This window comes from Cervus elaphus, chromosome 21 (assembly GCF_910594005.1).
Source record: "Cervus elaphus chromosome 21, mCerEla1.1, whole genome shotgun sequence".
NCBI lineage: Eukaryota > Metazoa > Chordata > Mammalia > Artiodactyla > Cervidae > Cervus > Cervus elaphus.
In genome coordinates, this window is record NC_057835.1 from 50,833,092 (window position 1) to 50,856,480 (window position 23,389).

Below are 23,389 nucleotides of genomic sequence, written 5' to 3' on the forward strand. Positions count from 1 at the left end.
TGTAATAAGCAATCATGTTTGTCTTCTTCCAAAATTTGGTTCACAGAATTGCTTTGCTGTGATTATGGATTTCCTTATCCAAACCTGGCTCATGAGGCTTCCCTGGTTGCTCAGACAGTAAAAATCTGCCTATGGTTCAGGAGAACTGGGTTCGATCCCTCGGCTGGGAAGATCCCCTGGAGAAGGAAATGGCTAACAACTTCAATATTTTTGCCTGGAGAATTTCATGGACAGAGGAGCCTGGTGGGCTACCTTTGGGGTCACAAAGAGTTGGACACGACTGAGGGACTAACACACACACACACACACACAATCTGGATCTTAAGTGATGTCTTGTTTACCGGAAATTCCTTCCAAAGGAGAACTTTTGCAATGCAGTTTTGGAAGAGGTCTTCTTCCACATACAATTGATTTTGCTAGGCACTGAGACTCACAAAGTACACAGTAATGATCTAGAACTATAAAAGTCTTTTAGGCATACATGGCCGACTTTGAACTCCAGCTCTGCTTTACAGAACAATGTGCTTAACTAAAATTCAGTTTACTCAGTCTGGAAAATTCTAAGTGGAAATTAATGTGTATACATAATGGAGCATGGGATGGCTATTTTTATTTCACCAACCTCATTTCCACCTTTGTTCTTCCCCCACACTGTTCTTTCCCATTTCTTATCTCCTCCATTCTCATCTTCATTTTTTTTTTCTTCTTATCTTTGATTTGATACCAGGGGAAGGCAGGAAAAATGGTTTCTGAACTCTCTGGAAGTAATTCTATTTTACTACTGTTCAACTACTTTCGGCTTCCCTGGTGGTTCAGCAGTAAAGAACCTGCCTGCCAATGCAGAAGACTTGGGTTCGATCCCTGTGTTGGAAAAATCCCCTGGAGATGGGAATGGCTACCCACCCTAGTATTCTTGCCGGGAAATCACATGGACAGGGGAGCCTGGCAGGCTACAGTCCATGAGGTCGCAAAAGAGTTGGACACAACTTAGTGACTAAACAACAACGAATTTAACTACTGATGATAGTCTCATAGCATAACCCGCCTGGGAATTTTCATCTCTAGTTTTGATAGATAATAGATACCTGAAAAATAGCCCATAAATGGCATCTGTTAAAAACAGATTCCACATTCCACATTGTTGCTTCTTTTGTCATTTTTTCCCCCTCTAACAAAATTGCATGAGAGCAATTTTCACTTCATTTGTGCTTTTTGTGGAATGATCATAATGAGAATTAGAATGTTCTTTGGCATCATAAATTTTCCCAAGGCATTCCTTAATGTCTTGCTGTGCTAGTTGTATTCTTTTGAATTATCTAGCATGTGACTATCTTTTCTCCTGTTCTCTTTCTCAGTTCATAACTGGTAAGGATAGATCCAAGTTGTATGGAACCAGTTAAGAAAAATAATACAATATTATAAAAATAAAATAGTTCATTTTATAAATGTGTACATGCTCAATTATGTATGACTCTTTGCGACCCCATGGACTGTAGCCTACCAGGCTCCTCTGTCCATGGAATTCTCCATGTAAGAATATGGAGTGCACTGCCATTTCCTTCTTCAGGGGATCTTCCCAACCTGAAACTCAAACCTGCATGGGTCTCCTGCATTGGCAGGCAGATTCTTTACCACTGTGCCACCTGGGAAGCCAATTTCATAAATACATGTATATATATATGTAAATGATGAATACTTATTTAGAATTAGCAAAGGAATCACAATAAATTATAAATTATAAAATCTGACAGTTATCTCAAACACCATAAAATCCAGAAAAGTAACAAAATATATTTGTTAAATAACTGGTTGACATTTTTCTATAATACATTTTTTTACATTTTTGGCTGCATACTTTTGATTGCCTCTTTATTCGACAATCATTTTATGTCTTCTGTAGTGAATATATTTGAATCTTTCCTCTAGCATGACAGACTGTTTTCTTTTATTGATTGTTTAGATTTTGTTTCAGCCCCACTACTTTATATTGCTAATGTCAAATACCTTTTTAGGATATATGTTAAATTTTAGAAAAACTTCTAACAAATTTTCTCTCACATATAAGCAGTAAGTTTTAAATAATTTTCCATAGACTAGCTTATGGCTTCAACCAGTTGTTTTTATTTGGGACTATTTGCCCTGTATTATCAAATATTTTAATAGAACTTTGAAGTACACGTATTAAGTGAAATTTCCTGACTTTCAGATGTTTACAAAATTTATCTATTGGTTTACCCACAGGAAAAATGAAGACATCACATTTTTATTTAATTTTTATATTATTTTTAATTCTGGAATTCTCTTATTTTTTATACCTAGATAATAACAATTTTTCTAAAAAAAAAATTACTTTGTACCAGTATATAATTTATAATGTTCACATTGTCATTTTATACATTTATAATACTTATATTTTGATGTCAAGAAGCAAATGTAGTGAGGATGTTGAAGGGCGAAACATGAAGTTGGAATATGACCAATATAATCAGTCACAGGAAAGGACACAGCTGGAGAGGCGCAGAGTGAAGCCTTATAAAACACGGAGCAAGAGCAAGGTTCCTTGTTACCTATGTCTGAAAACAGTACTAGGATTCTGCATTCACTTATGAAAAAATATTCTTAGCAAACCAAAAGGAATGTCACTAACATGATAAAGTATATCGACCAAAAATTGAATACCAAACCACATATTGAATGGTAAAATACTGAAAGCTTCCCCTGATATTAAGAAGCAAGTAAGGATATTTTCTATCAGCTTTTCTAGTCAACAGTGTATGATGGTTTTTCAAGCAGGAGGCCCATTCAATTCCCTTTCCTCATCACTTTCCAGTTTCTCTTCTGTTTATTCTGAAGCTACTATGGGGACATACTGGCTGTGACCCTCTCAGGGTTCCCCAAAAGCTTTCATTTGAAAAAGACTTTCTCAACCCAAAACACAAAAATTTTCAAAACTACTGCTCTAGTTGCTGCTATTATAATGCATGGATTTTCCATTGAGACTAATTTCTCCAGTTGTTTTTATTTCCTTTACTGAATCTTTTCCTCTTTCTACATCCCTCTTAAATTTTAGTAATCAAATGCTCCATTAACACCCAAGTAATTCCAGAAACCAACACAATTCAAAAACTATGTATTTTGACATTACTTTGAAAATAATAATACTGTCTTCTTAATATTATATATAGTCCACCCACTGCAGCTTCTATCTCTCTTTTTTTTTTAGCTTTAATAAAGGATGATATAGAAATGATAATTGAAATGTCTTCATTCCGTGCATTCCCTAGTTATCTGCTGCTGCATAACAAATTACCCAAAAATGTAGTGGCTAAAAACAACAGACACTTATTAGCTCATAGTTTCTGTGGGTTAGGAATTCGGAAGTGGTTTGGCTGGGTAGTTCTCATGAGACTGCAGTCCGGGTGTTGGCTTCGGCTGTCCTTAGTCACCTAAGGACTTGACTAAATCCAGAGGTCTGCTTCCAGGATAACTCTCATGACTGTTGGCTGGAGGCCTCAATTCCTTGAGGGTCTCTTCAACACAGGGCAGCTGGTTCCCCCAAAGCCACTGATCCAAGAAAGAAAGCAAAAGTGGAAAAGCAGAGGAAGCCTACGACCTAGTCTTAGGAGTGACATGACATTATTGCTGTACCCTTTCAGTCAGAGCCCAACCCTGGTATGATTTAGGAGGAAATGGCCCAAAAAGCTGGATATCAGGTTGCCTCCTGCACCTGATAAAGAGAATCCCATTCATATTTCATCTCAAGTGCTTATTTTGTCTTGGAAGCAGTTAATTAAAATGAAAACAAATGAACCCAAAAAGTTTGTTATAGTGTATATCTTAGTGAACCATTTTCATAAATTTTTAACAATGATTTCCCAGTTAGTAAAATAGAGAAATACTTACATTTAAGTATGTGTCTAAGTGTATCTAGCCAATTTTTAAAATCTTTTTTTCTACGTAGAAGGATTTGATATCAGATTCCAAGTAATTTATTTTTGCTTTGACAATAAAAGAGAAACGGATGAAAGTTTCATATTCTTTCAGAATAAGTAAAATCTGTAGTAGATGATATGCAAAATTTTGTCACTTGCCATCCAAATGAAACAAACAACATCCAGATTTATTTTGAGTGAGTTAACTCAACCTCAGCTTATAGTCCAGCTACTGACTCGGGAATAATTAAGTGCTAATCACATGGGTGTGCTATTTTGTGAGGCAGTAAACCAGTTTCCTGAGTGGATAAACAAGGAGGTTGAAAGCCAAGGAGCTTAACCTATCAAGGAACTGCAATTTTCTTGTAGAAAAAGAGCAGACTTACCTGTTTTTGCTATTAGAATAAGAGTGAGAATTCCCCAAAAGTGAAAGAATGGGCCATTTTCAAAATTGGCTAAGGAGAGTGAGTATTGCTGAATGTGGAAAAGTGTTTCATATGCCCATAGTCTTGACTTTAAGTGAATTCAACAATGAATATATTTGTCTACTTGTCAAATACTTTCTATCCATAAATTATCTTTTAGACAAATACTTAGACTCATAAGTGCTAGAGGTGAAATGAGCTAGAGAGTTCACCTGGTCTACCACCATGTCCCCATCCCAATATACACAAAGAATTTTATAGATGAGCAAAACAAGATTCCAAGAGTTTAAGCAACTTGTCCAAAGTCATATATCTCATATAGTAGAGGATTAACATATAAACACTATTATATATATAAAATAGATAAGCAACAAGGACCCACTTTGTGTAGCACAGGGAACTATACTCAATGTTATACAATAATGTATGAGAGAAATGAATTTGGAAAAGAATATATACATGTAGGTAACACTTTAGTGTATACTGAAAACTAATACAACATTGTAAATCAACTATACTTCAATTTAAAAAAATAAAATAGCACCCTACCTCAACCGTACAAAAACAGAGTTATTAAAATTCAAATTCTGTGTTCCAATTGACTTGAAATTGAATCTTAGTTATGCACACGCTATTTGATGCTGGGAAATTTAAACTCTATGCATTTCAATTTGTTCATTGGTAAATCAAGAAAATAATCCACTACATTCATAATTTCTATAAATATGGGGCAGGCAGTGGGGCTCCACTGACCTCAAAGTGTTCTTGTCCATGAAGGAGATAAGGGAAAGTGTTATGAGCATACAGACCTCAAATGTAGTTTGTCACAGGTAGTCACAGATTTGCCACAGGTAGTCACTGTGCCTAGAAATGGGAAGCAGTGATAAGAGGAGAGAGCACAGCCTGTACATGCAAAAATTTAGAGATGACAGTGAGCATGATGTGGCAAGGAATGGCAACACTGAATGAGGTTGGAATATACATGGTGACCTGAAGAGTAATGAATAACTAAGAAAATTAATGTAAGGGTTTAGCATGGTGTCCAGCCTGTGATAAACAATTGGTAAATGATAGTTGCTGTCACTAATTTTAATATAGTTATTATTTAATACTACAGTTACACTTGGAAATCCAAATTCCCAGTTGAACTTAGCTCTGATTTTTCCAGTGTCTTTTAAAAAATGTTTCAGTGATTTACTGGTGAGGTTTTTCCCAATGCAGGAGATGTAAGAGATGGTGGGTTTGATCCCTGGGTTGGGAAGATCCCCTAGAGGAGGGGATGGCATCCCCCTCCAGTATTCTTGCCTGGAGAATCCCATGGACAGAGGAGCCTGGTGGATTACAGTCCATAGGGTTGCAAAGAGTCAGACACAACTGAAGCAACTTAGCACACATGCGTACTCCTTTTAATCATGTCAGGGAGGGGTTAGTCCTCATGTGGAATAAGTAGGAGACTTTGCCAGCAGGTACTTTTAAAATGGTGTATTTGGAGGGCCATGAAAAAAAAAGAGAGAGAGAGAGAAAAGGAAAGTCAAGAGAAAGAAAATGAATGTCTAGGCACAAATCCATCTTCATTAGGGGAAACGAATGAACAAATAAAACAACACACACACCCAAGGAGTTGTGTGTTGGAAATAATCATGTCCAGAACAGAATGTTACTGCCATGTTCAGAAACACTTCTGGTGATTCTGCACCCCCCTCTCCCAAACACACACATTATGGTGTATTAAACTATTTTGTGTGAGAAAAATTCCCTGAGTTAATCTATACTTTAGCCCTATGAATTTGCTACTATTATCTTCATTTTTTCAAACAAAACACCCAATATTCAAACTCTGAAGGATTTTGTGAAAAATAACATAACTCCTGTCAGAACTCCCATCCAGGATCCTCGAGCTCCAAAGTCTTTCTTCCATTTACTTACTTTGGATCTTGCGGTTAGTGAGGAAAGAACTGTTTGCAATTGGGAAACTGAACTTCAGAGTCAATGAGATGACTTGTGCAAGGTCCCAAAACAACTGGTGAAGCGAGGGCTTGATGGAAGTCATCTGAGTCTTAGTCCAGTTTATGCATAGTGTCTGGATGCTGAGAATGTTAAAAATCCAGTGAGTTACTCTGTCACTTTCAACAGACTAGCATAATTTATCAATTCGTTTTTTTCTCAAATAGTCTCAGTAAATTAAGAAAAATATTTTTACACAAACCAAAGGAAGAGGATTTGTTTCAATGCCTCAGCAGAAATAGTGGAATGCTTGTATGCAAATATAGTGTATGCTCCATAGCCTGAAGCACAAACTGAAGATTTATAGAAAACTTAGCTAACTGTGTGATGATTAAACATATGAACTTAAGAATCTGAGCAGCCTGACGTGACATTCTGGTCTGCCTTTTAGAACTTTATGGCTGTATCTGTTTGCTTATGTTCAAAATAATTATAAAACAATATCCATATCAAAGGATTGTATTGAGGACCAAATAAGATTTTGAACAGTAAGTACTCACCAGATATTAGCCAATATTATTTAGTAACTGTTTCAACCAAAGTTTATTTGACTCCTGCTTTTTGGCGGCTTTTGATGATGAAAGGTGTTTTTGGAGATGTCTTGACAATGTGCGTTGTGGATCTTCCCTTTTAGTTTTAAGGGAAACAATTACTATAGACTCTTTTGAAATAATTTATATACGTCTTCCTTTCCTTCCTTTAGAATCATAGATATTTGGGGATGTCAGGGAAACTTAAAAAATAATCTGTTACTATTCTTTTATTTATAAGAAAGCAGCCAATGAAGTTTAGAGTGTAAAACCTTGCCCAGAGTCATATAGAGCCTAACAAAGCTGGGACAGGAACCCAGCTCTTACACCTTTGTTCTATGTTCTCTTCCAACAATTATTCCATTATTATTATTATTCCTATAAAATGTGTCCAGCTTACTTATCTTTCCAGTCTATACTTTTGGTTTCAACAAAATGCAGTAGAGCAGAAACATCTCTTTTTATTGCTGTGATAGATGGTAAAGGTAACTCAAATTTTAGAATTGTCACCTTTTTTGATTTTGGCTAGCCAGCCCTTCCCAAGTTACCTTTAAAGATGTCAGGAAGCTAAATACATATATCGATAGTAGGTTTGCCTAGGGGAGATTTAGTTCATTCTAATTGGCCAAACACTTTCAATTTATTTCTACTAAACAGGCCTTTGATATGGAGAGATTTATTGCTCCTCTTTTTTCCATCTAGAAGATAAATACAGTCTGAGATCAGAAGAGGCTTCTTGTAAACCCAAGAAGGTTTCCAGATTGATGAGTTTTTAGTTGTCCTAACTTGTACTGGGCTTAACTCTGACCCACTCACTGTGTTTCAAATACATTTTATTTTATTTTTACATCTTTCTTTGGGTGACTGACCTGTGTCTCTGTTTGTTTCTCCACTAATTTGTATTAACTGCAGATTGTTTAAACCAAAGGATTAAGTGGGGAGTCTGTGTTGCTTAACAAAATTTGCCAGAAACTGGGTAGGCCAGCTTGCCTCTGTTCACGGAAAGCATAAGTGTTTTACAGTTCATTCTGGGAAAACTTATGAACCCATACAAAAGAACTGCTTGCTGTCTTGGACTTTGGATACCACAAAGGACTATTCAATTAGAGCTTCCATTCAGTCATAACTGAAAACAGTGTTGGGTGAGAATATGCTCATTTGCAAATGAGTAGTTGGGTAATAGTCTCTTGATAATCCCTTCTTGATCAGTTCTGTATGTGTCCCATTTTTTAATTTCTTTCTTTATTATTTTGTTTTATTCATAAAGTCTAATTATAATTCAGTCCCATGCTAACAGAGATCTTTTGAAGAATCCTTTTTCTCCCCCAAGGGTCTTGACCAACTGGGTTTGCGCTATCCTCTACACCCATTTTATATTTAATGTTGCATTTCCATAGCTGCTTCTTCATATCTCTCCATCTTCCCTTGAATGATATGGCCTAGAAAAGACTCCAGATAGTGAATTATTACCTCTCCCTCCCAAATACTTAAGTTCTAACTAATGTGGACTCTGGTGAAGACAAGTACAGTCACAAAGACCCAACTCTATGTCTCCAACTTCACCGCTACTCCATATAAATTAGCATATACCCTACTTCAGATGATGAGACCCTGACTAATGCTGTTATTCATCTGCTCAACCAATCAGACATTTGCTTTGTACATAGCATCATGAATGCAAAGATCAACAAAACATGATCCATTTAACCAAGGAGACACATAGCTTACTAAGAATGGAGATAAACCTGGAGGAATCTGGAAGTCCACAGATGTATGCAACACACACCACAAGTGTAGTTGATTTGCATGTACCACCTACTTCTTTGGTAAATGTCATTTCTAGTCAATTCTGAGTCCCTGCTGGGCAAAATGTGGAGAGTTATTCCTGATGTGATCTCTGATGAAAATGCTAACCCATACCAGGTCACAGAAGATTTCTACATTTATTCTGCAGAGATCATATCATTAGAAATGTTTGTAAATTTGCCAAGTGTTTTGCAAATGACACATATCATTCTTTTCATGAAGTGAGCTTCTTGTTTAGTCGCTAAGTCATGTCTGACTCTTCTGCAACCCCATGGACTGTAGCCTGCCAGGCGCCTCTGTCCATGGGATTTCCCAGGCAAGGAGACTGGAGTGGGTTGCCACTTCCTTCTCCAGGGGATCTTCCTGACCCACGGATAGAACCCATGTCTCTAACATTGGCAGGCAGATGGTTTACTGCTGAGTGACCAGGGAAGGCCAAAGTGAGCTCAGATCAGTATAAAAGAGGAGAAACAGTTAAAGAACTATTGAAGCAACTGTGGATACTGAGCCTTTTTTGTTTCCTTTCTTAGCAAATGTGTTTGTATATTCCAGAGAAGACAATATAAGGTAGAGCTTTACAAAGTGTGGCTGGAGGCTGAGTAGGGCTCAAGGGTTGACTAATACACAAAGTTAGCTAAGCTTTCGCTTTTTTTGTGAAACTGATAGTTGTTTTTACACATTGAGTTCGATAAGATAATTTAAATTATTATTTCTGAATCCACTTCCTTATTCTCTTTATTTAAGATATTATTAATTCAACCAGTAAGAATATATTTTCCCAAGTGAGATCAACAACCATGCCAGGAAAGAGTTCAAATGTTCAAATGTCTGTTAGACATAAATTGAATTAAATCTATCTTACAATGACCAAGGTCATTTTTAAAAAGAGAACAATGTTTCTAGAATCTAGAATCCCTCAACTTTTCATTGGATGTTCTTTTTTCCCCTAGTATATACTTTTAAAAATTACATTCTTAGATCCTAAAATCCCAATACTAGGATGTTTTAGCAGGTTTAGACTAATCAAACACTAAGGTGAGATAGTTAAAAACATATTTTCATAAGAGTATTTCTAACAAAATTTTTCTTGTTATTTTTCATTTCTTCCAATTTAGTTCTTAACCAAAGTAAGATTACCATGTTTTAGAAATATTAAGATTGGGAGATGAGGCAATATGCTTCTTATAATTTCTTACAGCCCTTCGCCTTCACATGTATGGCTCAGGCAAAGACTTCTACTTTTGGGGATCCAATGACCCCAACAGGGAAATTTGCTATTTCATATCTTATAGCAAGAATATTTAGACAATTTATATCTTTTAGTATCTTTCAGCATGATGGGTTTTTAAACAATGTCATAGTGTACTGAAACTGATGTTGTTGTTGTTCAGTCACTAAGTTGTGTCCGACTCTTTGAGACCCCATGGACTGCAGCACGCCAGGCTTCCCTGTCCTGTGCTATCTCCAGGCGTTTGCTCAGACTCATGTCCATTGAGTTGGTGATGCCATCCTACCATATCATACTCTGTCATCCACTTCTCCTCCTCCCTTCAATCTTTCCCAGCCTCGGGGTCTTTTCCAATGAGTTGGCTCTTCTCATCAGGTGGCCAAAGTATTGAAGCTTCAGCTCCAGTATCAATCCTCCAATGAAAATTCAGGGTTGATATCCTTTAAGACTGACTGGTTTGGTCTCCTTTCTGTCCAAAGGACTCTCTAGAGCCTTCTCCAGCACCATAATTCTGATGAGGAACAGAAAAATGAAATATGAATTAAATCTTCTAAGTAACTTTATGAATCCTTTTCACACTGAAAGAAAAATTAGCAAATGGTTTCTGAATTGCTTCTAATTCGTCAAACATTGATGAGCACTTTTGATTAATTTTGTTGTACATTTTACTTAGCATGAATAGGAATGTGAAAATTGATTTGAGTTTTGCTTATAAAATGACTTCAAAAAGCTTTCTAGATGAGCTGGTAATCAGGGCATTTATTGATGAGTCTTAGTAGTAAATGATGGTAACCCAACTTGATCCAGCTAAGGTATAAAGATTTATTGACTCATCTGATCAAAATGCAGGCAGAGCCTATATCGGTCTTAGGGTCACTGGCAAAATTTCCTCCCAATTTCAGGATTCTTTTTTGAAAAGTAATGCAGTAAATATTTGATATAATGATTGTGGGGATGATTTTCCAGGTGAGTACATATTTCAAAAAGGATCAAATTATATACTATAAATATGTGCAGTTTGATGTATTTTGATTATATCTCAACATTTGTCAAAAGGAAGGGAAAAAGGAAAGAAGAAAGGGAGGGAAGGAGGGGAAAAGGAAGAAAGGAAAGAAGGAGAGAAGGAAAGGAAGAAGGAAAAAAAAGATAAATAGGGAAGGTCTAAAAATACTATTTCCCAGTTTTGCCCTCCAAAGAGACTGAGACCTGCATCTTTTGGGCAAAATCCCAAGAGCTCTAACTTGTCTGGCTTTGATCAAGAGCCACTGCTAGCCCATCACTGTGATCAGCCAGGTGAAGTCTTTGGGAAGACAGCCACTTCAATCCCACCCTCATGGTTATGAAAACATTTCCCCTTCCTCAGCCCCGCTCCCCCAAAATGGAAAGTGCTACTATGACCAGGAAAAAATAATATTGGTGCCTCATGTTTGAATCTATGATATTCATAGGCAAAATATGCAAGTAAATGTTAAGTCAGCAGCATCAGAGAAGTTTTACTTAGAGGAAGGTTGGCAAAAATTATACCCTATACTTTTTTCCTTTGATTTGTTTTTTAAAATCTATGTGTGACTTAATATCTACAGTGTGATTTAGGGGGGTAGGTATAACCATTCAATTAGCACAATACCTTTTGATTTGTTTCCATTTTCTTTTCCTTGGGAGAGCTCTGAGTCATTAGCTGGTAAAGGCAAAGGAGAAAGAAAAAAAAAGAGAAAAGAGGAGAACTAATTTTGTTTAATATCTTGTGAGACAGACACTTTAAGAGTTTTTTGTATGTCATCTCATTTAATGCTGATAACCCTGAGTCGTCTTATTCCCATTTTACAAACAGAAACTGATGTTTGGAGAAGTTAATCCAATTACCCATATGTAATCAATATAGTAAATGCTAGACCTCTCAAACTTCACGGTCCATGTTCTTTACTTTATAACTAGCTATTTTCCATTTACAATTGGGCTGTGTAAGTAAAAGAAGGAACAGAATTTAGGATCTTTATTTAATTTTACAACTGAGTGTGGGAAAACCAAATCAAGAGTCTTATTCCTCCTTATAAATAATGTCATCTGTCCCTTTCCTCTCCTCTTTCTTTTTTTCTAGACTCTCTTTCTCATTTGACTCTAAGATTTCTTAACTGTAAAGATTTTTTTTTGAGCAAGAGGAAAATTACCTACTAGAATTTCAGTGTTTTAAAGTAAATAGAATTAATACTGAATTTCTGCTCTCTACATTACTATCACTGAGCAATTTATCTATATGATCACATTTCCTCTGCACAACTCTTGAAATAAATATTATTATCCCAATATCATGTAAGAAACATGAGGCCTAGACAATTTATATGCTCATGAATTAATAGTTCCAAATTCAGTTTTATCACTGAAGCTCAAATTTGTTCCATCTAATTAACAGGGAATAATTACATGTAATCGGTACCATATGTGAAGGATAGTATTGTCAGAGAGTTTGATGTGTAGACTACTTTAAAAGACTCAGTTTAACAAATAGATAGGAAGGCACTGGGCTAGGTCACTGGATAAAAAGAGGATTAAGACATCCTTTACCCCTTCAGTTCAGTCACTCAGTTGTGTCTGACTCTTTGCAACCCCATGAATCGCAGCACGCCAGGCCTCCGTGTCCATCACCAACTCCTGGAGTTTACTCAAACTCATGTCCATCAAGTCGGTGATGCCATCCAGCCATCTCATCCTCTGTCGTCCCCTTTTCCTCCTGCCCGCAATCCCTCCCAGCATTAGGGTCTTTTCCAATGAGTCAACTCTTCGCATGAGATGGCCAAAGTATTGGACCATATAGGCTTCTCAAGAGGTGGGCCAGGTGGTCTGGTATTCCCATCTCTTTCAGAATTTTCCACAGTTTATTGTGATCCACACAGTCAAAGGCTTTGGCATAGTCAATAAAGCAGAAATAGATGTTTTTCTGGAACTCTCTTGCTTTTTCGATGATCCAGCAGATGTTGGCAATTTGATCTCTGGTTCCTCTGACTTTTCTAAAACCAGCTTGAACATCTGGAAGTTCACGGTTCACATATTGCTGAAGCCTGGCTTGGAGAATTTTGAGCATTACTTTACTAGCATGTGAGATGAGTGTAATTGTGCAATAGTTTGATTATTCTTTGGGATTGCCTTTCTTTGGGATTGGAATGAAAGCTGACCTTTTCCAGTCCTGTGGCCACTGCTGAGTTTTCCAAATTTGCTGGCATATTGAGTGCAACACTTTCACAGCATCATCTTTCAGGATTTGAAATAGCTCAACTGGAATTCCATCACCTCCACTAGCTTTGTTCGTAGTGATGCTTTCTAAGGCCCACCTGACTTCACATTCCAGGATGTCTGGCTCTAGGTGAGTGATCACACCATCGTGATTATCTGGGTCGTGAAGATCTTTTTTGTACAGTTCTTCTGTGTATTCTTGCCACCTCTTCTTAATATATTCTGCTTGTGTTAGGTCCATACCATTTCTGTCCTTTATTGAGCCCATCTTTGCATGAAATGTTCCCTTGGTATCTCTAATTTTCTTGAAGGGATTTCTAGTCTTTCCCATTCTGTTGTTTTCCTCTATTTCTTTGCATTGACTGCTGAGGAAGGTTTTCTTACCTCTCCTTGCTATTCTTTGTAACTCTGCATTCAAGTGGGAATATCTTTCCTTTTCTCCTTTGCTTTTCGTTTCTCTTCTTTTCACAGAATGTGGTCCACTGGAGAAGGGAATGGCAAACCACTTCAGTATTCTTGCCTTGAGAACCCCATGAACAGTATGAAAAGGCAAAATGACAGGATACTGAAAGAAGAACTCCCCAGGTCGGTAGGTGCCCAATATGCTACTGGAGATCAGTGGAGAAATAACTCCAGAAAGAATGAAGGGATGGAGCCAAAGCAAAAACAATACCCAGTTGTGGATGTGACTGGTGATAGAAGCAAGGTCTGATGCTATAAAGAGCAATATTGAATAGGAACCTGGAATGTTAAGTCCATGAATCAAGGCAAATTGGAAGTGGTCAAACAGGAGATGGCAAGAGTGAATGTCGACATTCTAGGAATCAGCGAACTAAAATGGACTGGAATGGGTGAGCTTAACTCAGATGACCATTATATCTACTACTGTGGGCAGGAATCCCTTAGAGAAATGGAGTAGCCATCATGGTCAACAAAAGAGTCCGAAATGCAGTACTTGGATGCAATCTCAAAAACGACAGAATGATCTCTGTTCGTTTCCAAGGCAAATCATTTAATATCACGGCAATCCAAGCCTATGCCCCAACCAGTAATGCTGAAGAAGCTGAAGTTGAACAGTTCTATGAAGACCTACAAGACCTTTTAGAATGAACACCCAAAAAAGACATCCTTTTCATTATAGGGGACTGGAATGCAAAAGTAGGAAGTCAAGAAACACCTGGAGTAACAGGCATATTTGGCCTTCAAGTATTGAATGAAGCAGGGCAAAGGCTAATAGAGTTTTGCCAAGAGAACACACTGGACATAGCAAACACCCTCTTCCAACAACACAAGAGAAGCCTCTACACATGGACATCACCAGATGGTCAACATTGAAATCAGGTTGATTATATTCTTTGCAGCCAAAGATCAAGCTGTATACAGTCAGCAAAAACAAGACTGGGAGCTGACTGTGGCTCAGATCATGAACTCCTTATTGCCAAATTCAGACTTAAATTGAAGAAAGTAGGGAAAACCACTAGACCATTCAGGTATGACCTAAATCAAATCCCTTATGACTATACAGTGGAAGTGAGAAATAGATTTAAGGGACTAGATCTGATAGACAGAGTGTCTGATGAACTATGGATGGAGGTTCGTGACATTGTACAGGAGACAGGGATTAAGACCTTTACCCTTTAGGAACTCATAATCTTTTGCTTGGAGCAGACTGAGACCAATTTGAATATATCACTCTCTTTGGGGCTTCCTGGGTGTGGCCCAGTGGTAAAAAATCCTCCTGCAATGAAGGAGACGTGGGTTTGATCCCTGAGTCGGGAAGATCTCTTGGAGAAGGAAATGGCAACCCACTCCAGTATTTTTGCCTGGGAAATCACATGGACACAGGAGCCTGGTGGGCTATAGTCTGTGGAGTTGAAAAGAGTCAGACACAACTGAGCGACTAAACAACAACAACACACTCTTCATATGAGAGGCACAAACGAATGTCAGAACGTATAATCTTGAGAAGCTCTATTCTTATTGTAAATATTGTTGTTCAGTTGCTAAGTTATGTGACTCCATGGACTGTGCACCAGGCTCCTCTGTCCTTCACCATCTCCAGGAGTTTGCTCAAATTCATGTCCATGGCATCAGTGATGCAATTTAACAATCTCATCATCTGCCACCTCCTCCTTTTGTCTTCAATCTTTCCCGGTATCAGGGTCTTTTCCAAAACTATTGTAAAGATACATTTCCAAGAGTACTGTGTAAGTACATGTGTGTATATCCACTTTCCATTTCTGTTTTGATTTTTAACCTTCTGCTGAACAAAATGTTTTCTGAATTACAAGAGCCCTGGTTTTAGCAAGTATCTTTGTACTATTCACTTCAAGAGTTAAAGGTTTCCTTATAAAACATATAAAACAGTTTGAAAACCTTCTTTGTGATTCAAGCTTTTCTCCTAAATATTTTGTCACTTCAGAGAAGTTTTTCGTTCTGAAGCACTAATGTTTCTTTAGTATTATATTAACTTAGATATCTTTCTATAATTTTAAACAAAAGCTATGTCTTATATTAAAAAAAAAATATGGATTGCAAACAATTTTACCAGAAATGTCTACTCTATTCGACTTGTGACAAATCTGGTTAAGGCCTTCTAAGAATTGTATAATTGGTTTCAGAAGGGAAACAATTTTTTATTAGTATAAACTAGCAAAAATATTTTTATGATCTCTGTTTGCCCCAACATGAAAATCAGTTGTAGGCAAAGTTTAGGTGGCTTTGGATGGTCCCCATGTAATTCAGAAAGTTTCCTTGGCACTCAAAATATCTCCTTGGCAGTTTAATTCCACAATTAGAGATTTACTTTTGTGGCTTAAGATGTCTTAACTCATATTAAAATGTAAATACAACAGAGAAAGTAATATCATAAACTTTGCCAGTCCAGTGTTTACTTAAGCTAAACATATGCCTAGTCTTTGATACTCAGTTGCTTTAGTAGATGTACAACCAACAGAAATGTTTACATATGCTCACAGAACTAAGATGTTACAATAGCACAACTACTTGTAAGAGCACCAAATGAAAACTACTTACATAGTTATCGGTAGAATTGGTTTATTCCACAATAGAAAATATAGCAATGAGAATGAATCAACTGTAACTACTTCAATATTGGTGAATCTCACCAACATAATGCCCAGTGAAAGGAGCTAGACATAAAAGGAGAATATAATCTATGATTTCATGTATATAAAGTTTAAAAGTAAGTCAGAATAATCATGGATGTTAGAAGTCAGGAAAGTGTTTACTCTTTGTGGAGATAGATTAATTACTGGAAGTGGATAAGTGGGGAATTTCTAATGTGGCAATATACTATTTCTTGATCTGAATTGTCATTATATATAGGTGCCAATTTGGGGGGGGAAAAGCACTGAGCTGTACCTTTTTGATTTGTGTACTTGTATATATCAATAAAAATACAAAAAAAGAAAAACACAAATACAAACCTTTGCTAGTCATTGTAATTTAATACCAGTGAGTTGAGCATTTATTTTGGTTTTTATTATGGTGTGTGCTATAAAGAAAGCTGAGCACCGAAGAATTGATGCTTTTGAACTGTGGTGTTGGAGAAGATTCTTGAGAGTCCCTTGGACAGCAAGGAGATCCAACCAGTCCATCCTAAAGGAAATCAGTCCTGGATATTCATTTGAAGGACTGATGCTGAAACTGAAACTCTAATACTTTGGCCACCTGATACGAAGAACTGACTCATTGGAAAAGACCCTGATATTGGGAAAGATTGAAGGCAGGAGGAGAAGGGGATGACAGAAGATGAGATGGATGGATGCCATCACTGACTCAATGGACACGAGTTTGAGTAAACTCCGGGAGTTGTTGATGGACAGGGAGGCCTGGTGTGCTGCAGTTCATGGGGTCACAAAGATTCGGACACGACTGAGCGACTGAACTGAACTGAACTGATGGTGTGTGCCAGAATCAGAATGCCTGAAAACAAGGTCAGAATGCATTACAAGAGGAAAGTGATCCAGAAAGCGAAAGTTGTGTGATGTTGTATGAATACGGCATACAGTTGAAGTACATGCTGCTGCTAAGTCGCTTCAGTCGTGTCCGACTCTGTGCGACCCCATAGACGGCAGCCCACCAGGCTCCCCTGTCCCTGGGATTCTCCAGGCAAGAACACTGGAGTGGGTTGCCATTTGCTTCTCCAATGCATGGAAGTGAAAAGTGAAAGTGAAGTCGCTCAGTTGTGTCCGACTCTCTGCGACTTCATGGACTGCAGCCTACCAGGCTCCTCTGTCCAAGGGATTTTCCAGGCAAGAGTACTGGAGTGGGGTGTCATTGCCTTCCCAGTTGCAGTATATAATGACTCATCAAAACAGTTCATTGCACTGTGACTCAGCTTTGAGCTCTAAGAGGATGGAAATTATTTTAAAAACAGGCACTCTCCTTAAAAACACTCCAACATGTTCTATTTCCTGTCTATCTCTGTTTCTGTGTGTGTCTCTCTATTGTCGATGGATAATATTCAGTAAACCAATTTATAATAGGAATAGAAAAGTGTTTTATTTGAGCCAAACTGAAGACTATCCTAAACAAGTCAATCCTAAAGGAAATTAGTCCTGAATATTCATTGGAAAGACTGATGCTGAAGATGAAACTCCAATAATTTGGCCACCTGATGTGAAGAACTGACTCATTTGAAAAGACCCTGATGCTTGGAAAGATTGAAGGCCTGAGGAGGAGGGGATGACAGAGGATGAGATGGGTGGATGGCATCACTGACTCAATGGACATGAGTTTGAACAAACTTTGGGAGTTGGTGATGGATAGGGAAGGCTGGCATGCTGCAGTCCCTGGGGTTGCAAAGAGTCAGACATGACTGAGTAATTGAACTGAGGACTATAGACTGGGAGGCATGGATTCAAGAAGTACTTGAACTGTAGACCATAGGACTACAAAGTAGGGGCTTCCTTGGTGACTCAGTGGAAAAGAGATGTCTGTAAATTCAGGATATGCGGATCAATCCCTGGGTTGGCAAGATCCCCTGAAGAAGGAAATGGCAACTCACTCCAGTATTCTTGCTTGGAAAATTCCGTGGAAAGAGGAGCCTTGCAGCCTACAGTCCATGGGACTTCAAAAGAGTCAGACATGACTTAGTGACTAAACAACGACATAAAGGCAAAACTCACAAAATTATATAAATTGTTTGTCATGATTAGGATTGGAGCTAGCAAGAAGTAAGGGTGCTTGTTAAGTAAGGATTGATTGGGGTTTGAAATGGTTGCATCATTATAGGGGGAACCTTAAGACTATATAGCATTGCAGCTGACAACTGGCAGATTCTATTTTGAGAACAGCTGGTGGTATCCCTGAGTCTGATACAGTTCAGAAGATTCAGGTTCTCAGTAATATAGGAACATGTCTGAAACCATATCCACAATGGCCCCCCAGCTCTATTTTGAATACCTGAACCACTGTTACCCCATTTTGACTTTTTAAATGCATTATTTATCAGGGCTGGTGCACTGGGATGACCCAGAGGGATGGGATGGGAAGGGAGGAGGGAGGGGGGCTCAGGCTGGGGAATACAAGTACACCCATGGCTAATTCATGTCAATGTATGGCAAAACCACTACAATGTTGTAAAGTAATTAGTCTCCAATTAAAATAAATAAATTTGAAAAAAATAAAAATAAAGAAAAAAATGCATAATTTTTTAATAGTTAAAGCATATGTACAATGCATGTTTAATAGGCAATGAAAAGGCATACAATTTATATTTTTAAAGATATAGACTGACATGGAAGCATACTATAAAGGAAGAATCTTCAAAGATAAACTAGGTAATAGGGCTTCCCTGGTGGCTCAGGTGGTAAAGAATCCGTCTGCAGTGTGGGAGACCTGAATTTGATCGCTGGTTTGGGAAGATCCTCTGGAGAAGGAAATGGCAACCCAATCCAGTATTCTTGCTGGAGAATCCCATGGACAAGGAGAGTGGCAGGCTACTGTCCATGGCGTCACAAAGAGTTGGACACGACTGAGCGACCTACACTTTCACTTTCATTTTCAACCTAAAACTCAAGTTATATCATGTATAAAACCGAATGACTTCCCCATACTTTAATATGTGAAAAATTCTCCAGCACTATTTATTTGTATGTGTGCATGGGAGACAGAGAACACAAGTCTCTGACGAGGTGAGCAGCTCATTACCTCTAGTTCATTGCATGGCAGTCCCATGTTCTATAGGTACTAATGTTGCTATTTGGCTGCTTCTTGGTGCAGGTCTATCTATCCAAAACAGAACTCTTTCCAGTATGGTAATTAATGTATTAATTTTGAGCAACTTTACACAAACCCCAAAGTACCCTTAAATAATCTTCACGTAACCAACCTCAAAAAAAAAAAAAAAAACAAAAACAAACCTCGAGCTATTCAGTCTCCATGCCTCAGTGCTGGCAGGGCCAGCAGAAACTTAGGCCACAGAATCAACTGGGCCACAGGCAAAGATTCTCCTCACTTTTGACACTGTTTCTTTTGAAAATCAGGGCAGAAAATGTTTAGTATCATGATTGTGGTGATGATTCTGGATTAGTCCGAGTTCTTATTTTGTTGTCAATTTCCCACTGTGTGTGCTATGTGTTTATGTATGCAACACATGTAGTAATTGTAGCTGATTCAGCACTTCTGTGGACAGGAGACATTGGTATAAGCAGGATGCTATATTTAGCCCATAGAATGATAAATTTAGCTCTTTGATCTCATAATAATCAAAGATTTCTGTTGCTTCCATCCAAAAAGTTCTAGCGAAAAGGTAGCAGAAAGATATCTGGCTAATTGTTCACTTAATACAAATATTTTTCCACATCATTAAATAGCCTTAGAACTATGTTTAGTGAGTAAATTTTATTCCAACTCCAAGATTTGCTTACTTCATTTCGCTGAGCCTCTACTGTTGTATCAAAGTTTAATATCTAAAATTATTTTAATTTTTGCTTCTATAGAAATCTGCACATGTATGTTTCACACACTTTTATGGTTATATCTTTAGGACAAATTTTTAGAAGTAGAATTACTGAACCAAGAGTTATGTGCATCTTAAGGCATTTGAAATGCACTGTTAAATTGATCAGAGACTTTTTTATTATTCTCCAAGTTTTCCAGAGGGATTCATTTGGCTTTAAAAGAACATCATCAGTCATAATTGAATTCTCAAGTGCTTTTCTGTATTGAAAAGTTAATAAAAGCATTTTTTTAAAGATATAGACTGTGACATGGAAGCAACTATAAAGGAAGAATCTGCAAAGATAAAATAGATAAGAGTTCACCTAGGTGACTTCATAAATGATTGAATCACTGAATCAATAGGTGCAGCTTAACAACAGTCAGTATCAATCTGTAAGTAGTCTATAGTAGCATGCCACAGGAGACTGTATTCAGTTTTGTCTTGTTCAAGGTTTTGTTAATGATTTGGCTAAGAAAGTCAGCTTGTGTGTCTGCACATTTTTTGCATGTTTGGTTTACATCGTTTGGGAGAGGAACTTAAAGTTTTAGAAGATGAAGTTCTAAAAGGACTTAACAAACTAGAATGGTGGATAAAACTTAACATGAGAGTCAACTATGATAAATTTGCAAATTGTGATGAATATATGTTATATATGAACATATATATGAATATATGTTAGCATATATGATAATTCATTGGGAGCCTCATTTTACCAAAGCTGTATAAGAGATGATTGTGGGATAGATACTAAAGTTTTTATGATTTGAGATTTAATTACTAGATTTAATTACTTATTCTCTAGAATGAGGGAGGTGATATAGCAAATCTAGGCACCTCATACTAAGAACACTGGCAGTTTAGAATTTATTCAGAGATGAGCAATTATTGTCTTAGCATAAGTCTCTAGAATATATGCTAATATTTTATTAAGTGATGCAATCTCTAGGCAACAAGAGTGATGGACAAAAAAAAGAGAGGCAGGGAAAGAGGGAAAGCTTACCAAGTGATCCAGAGTCTCACAAGAAAAACAGTCAGTCATATGAGATGTCTTTAGAGAGCTACATAAGACAATCAGTAGGGGAGAGAAAGATGAACGTACCTGTAGCTCCTTCCCATGTCTTATCTGTATTGGATTAAAAACTGTTCTACAAAACTATTAAAGTGAAAGTGAAGTCGCTCAGTCATGTCTGACTCTTTGCGACCCCATGGACTGTAGCCTACCACGCTCCTCCGTCCATGGGATTTTCCAGGCAAGAGTACTGGAGTGGGTTGCCATTGCCTTCTCCAGAGAATCTTCCCAACCCAGGGGTTGAACCCGGGTCTGCCACATTGTAGGCAGACACTTTACCATCTGAGCCACCAAGTGCCCTGAATTTCCAAATTGAATTTACCAAGACCTCCAGGCAGACACAGAGAAAGCCAGAGACTCCATAGATCTGGTTGCTTTGACCTTGGGCTCTGGAGCTGAGTGGATAATACCATGAAACTCTGTTGAAGTCCAGACCCAGGGGGAAGAGGAGAGAACTGGAAATCTTAGGAGATAAAACAATTGATGGTGATGGGGGTTCTCCATTGAGCACATATTGGAGGCCCAGGCAATTCAAAGTAAAAATGTGGCAACACTGATTCCACCATAATCCACTACTGTACATAATTTAGTACATAAGCCACTCAAATGCATTTTCATGCTTTATTACATCCATAATCCATATAATAAGTAGATGTTCTCATTTTTCCTTAAGATGAGAGGTGCAAGAACATTCTAGGAAGATCAGACTGTCAATCTCTTAAAAAGACCTATGAAAGATTAACCCACCGAGCCACAACCCTTCACTGCTAGAGCTGGACCTGGGAGTCTCATATTTCTTGCCATCCCCCTTCAGTGTTCTTCCTGTTATTTCTTAGTTTCTGCCAATATTTTGACTGTCTTGATTTGCTTGCCAGGTCCATTCCAGTATTCCTGCCTGGAGAATCCCAGGGATGGAGGAGCCTGATGGGCTGCCGTCTATGGGGTCACACAGAGTCGGAAACAACTGAAGTGACCTAGCAGCAGCAGCAGCAGAGTGGCACAAACCTTCCTCTTCAGGGGTCTTCAGTGACCATTAGCAGTTATCACTGGGTATAGAAATGAGTTTCCTTAGTGAATATTCTTGGCTTCAGACACAATTTGTTCTCCATTGTGTAGTGTGTGCATGCGTGCCTGCGTGTGCTCAGTCATATGTCTCCTGTACTGGCAGGGAGATTCTCGACCACTGCACTACCTGGGAAGCCCCTCTCATTGTGCAATAACAACCTGTTTCTTCATGTTAATCAGAATTTATCATCTCAGTCAATACAGAATTTCCTGTCTTTGTCTACTGATTTATAGGTGTGACATGTAAAAATAATGGCCAGGTGGTAGTTTCAACTCCTGCATCAATATAGCCATCGCTGTGTCCTTTTGTGAAAGTATCCTCCCTGGAAGCTGGACCCCTAACTACAGGAATGGGCTGCACCTGTTGCATAAGTGAGTCTCTGAGAATGATGGTGTGCTCAGTTGTGTCTGACTCTTTGCAACCCCATGGACCACAGCCCACCAGGCTCCTCTGTCAATGGGATTTTCCCAGCAAGAATACTGGAGTGGGTCGCCATGTCCTCCTCCAGGGGATCTTCCCAATCCAGGGATCAAATTCACATCTCCCGCATCGCAGGTGAATTCTTTACCTGTTGAGCCATTGAGGAAGCTCAAGAATGATGGTGACAGGCACTAATTACAGTATTGCCTGTTTTCACAACCTGGTTCCTAGGCCCATATACTTTGTTTATCTAAAACAAAACAAAAGCAAAAAACATGGTGGGTTGCTACTCATGCATGATATCTTGAGGCTAAAAAAGACAGAGGGCAGCTTTTTCTCTTCTCCTGTCTATTATTGGTCAGATTTCCCCATAGAATGTCATTCCTAGTACTTCTGAGGTTTATTACCAAGCCCTGCTAGGCATACTGAGGGAGCCAGAGTCTCTAAGGATCTGGTAAGATAGGGGCTGGGCCTTGGAGCTAATGAAGATAATAAGAAGAATTATTTTATGCTGTATGAGGAATTTTGGAAGTACTAAGGTTATCAAACTCAAAGGATGGAATACTTAATTATCTTTCCTAATTTAATATGTTCAACCTGACAACTATTGGCTGAAGGATCTTCTAGAATAATTTCAATAGAACCTTGAAGTAAATAGATAAGCATTAACATTTTGTTCAAATGTATGAGACTATGATTCTTAAGACAGCA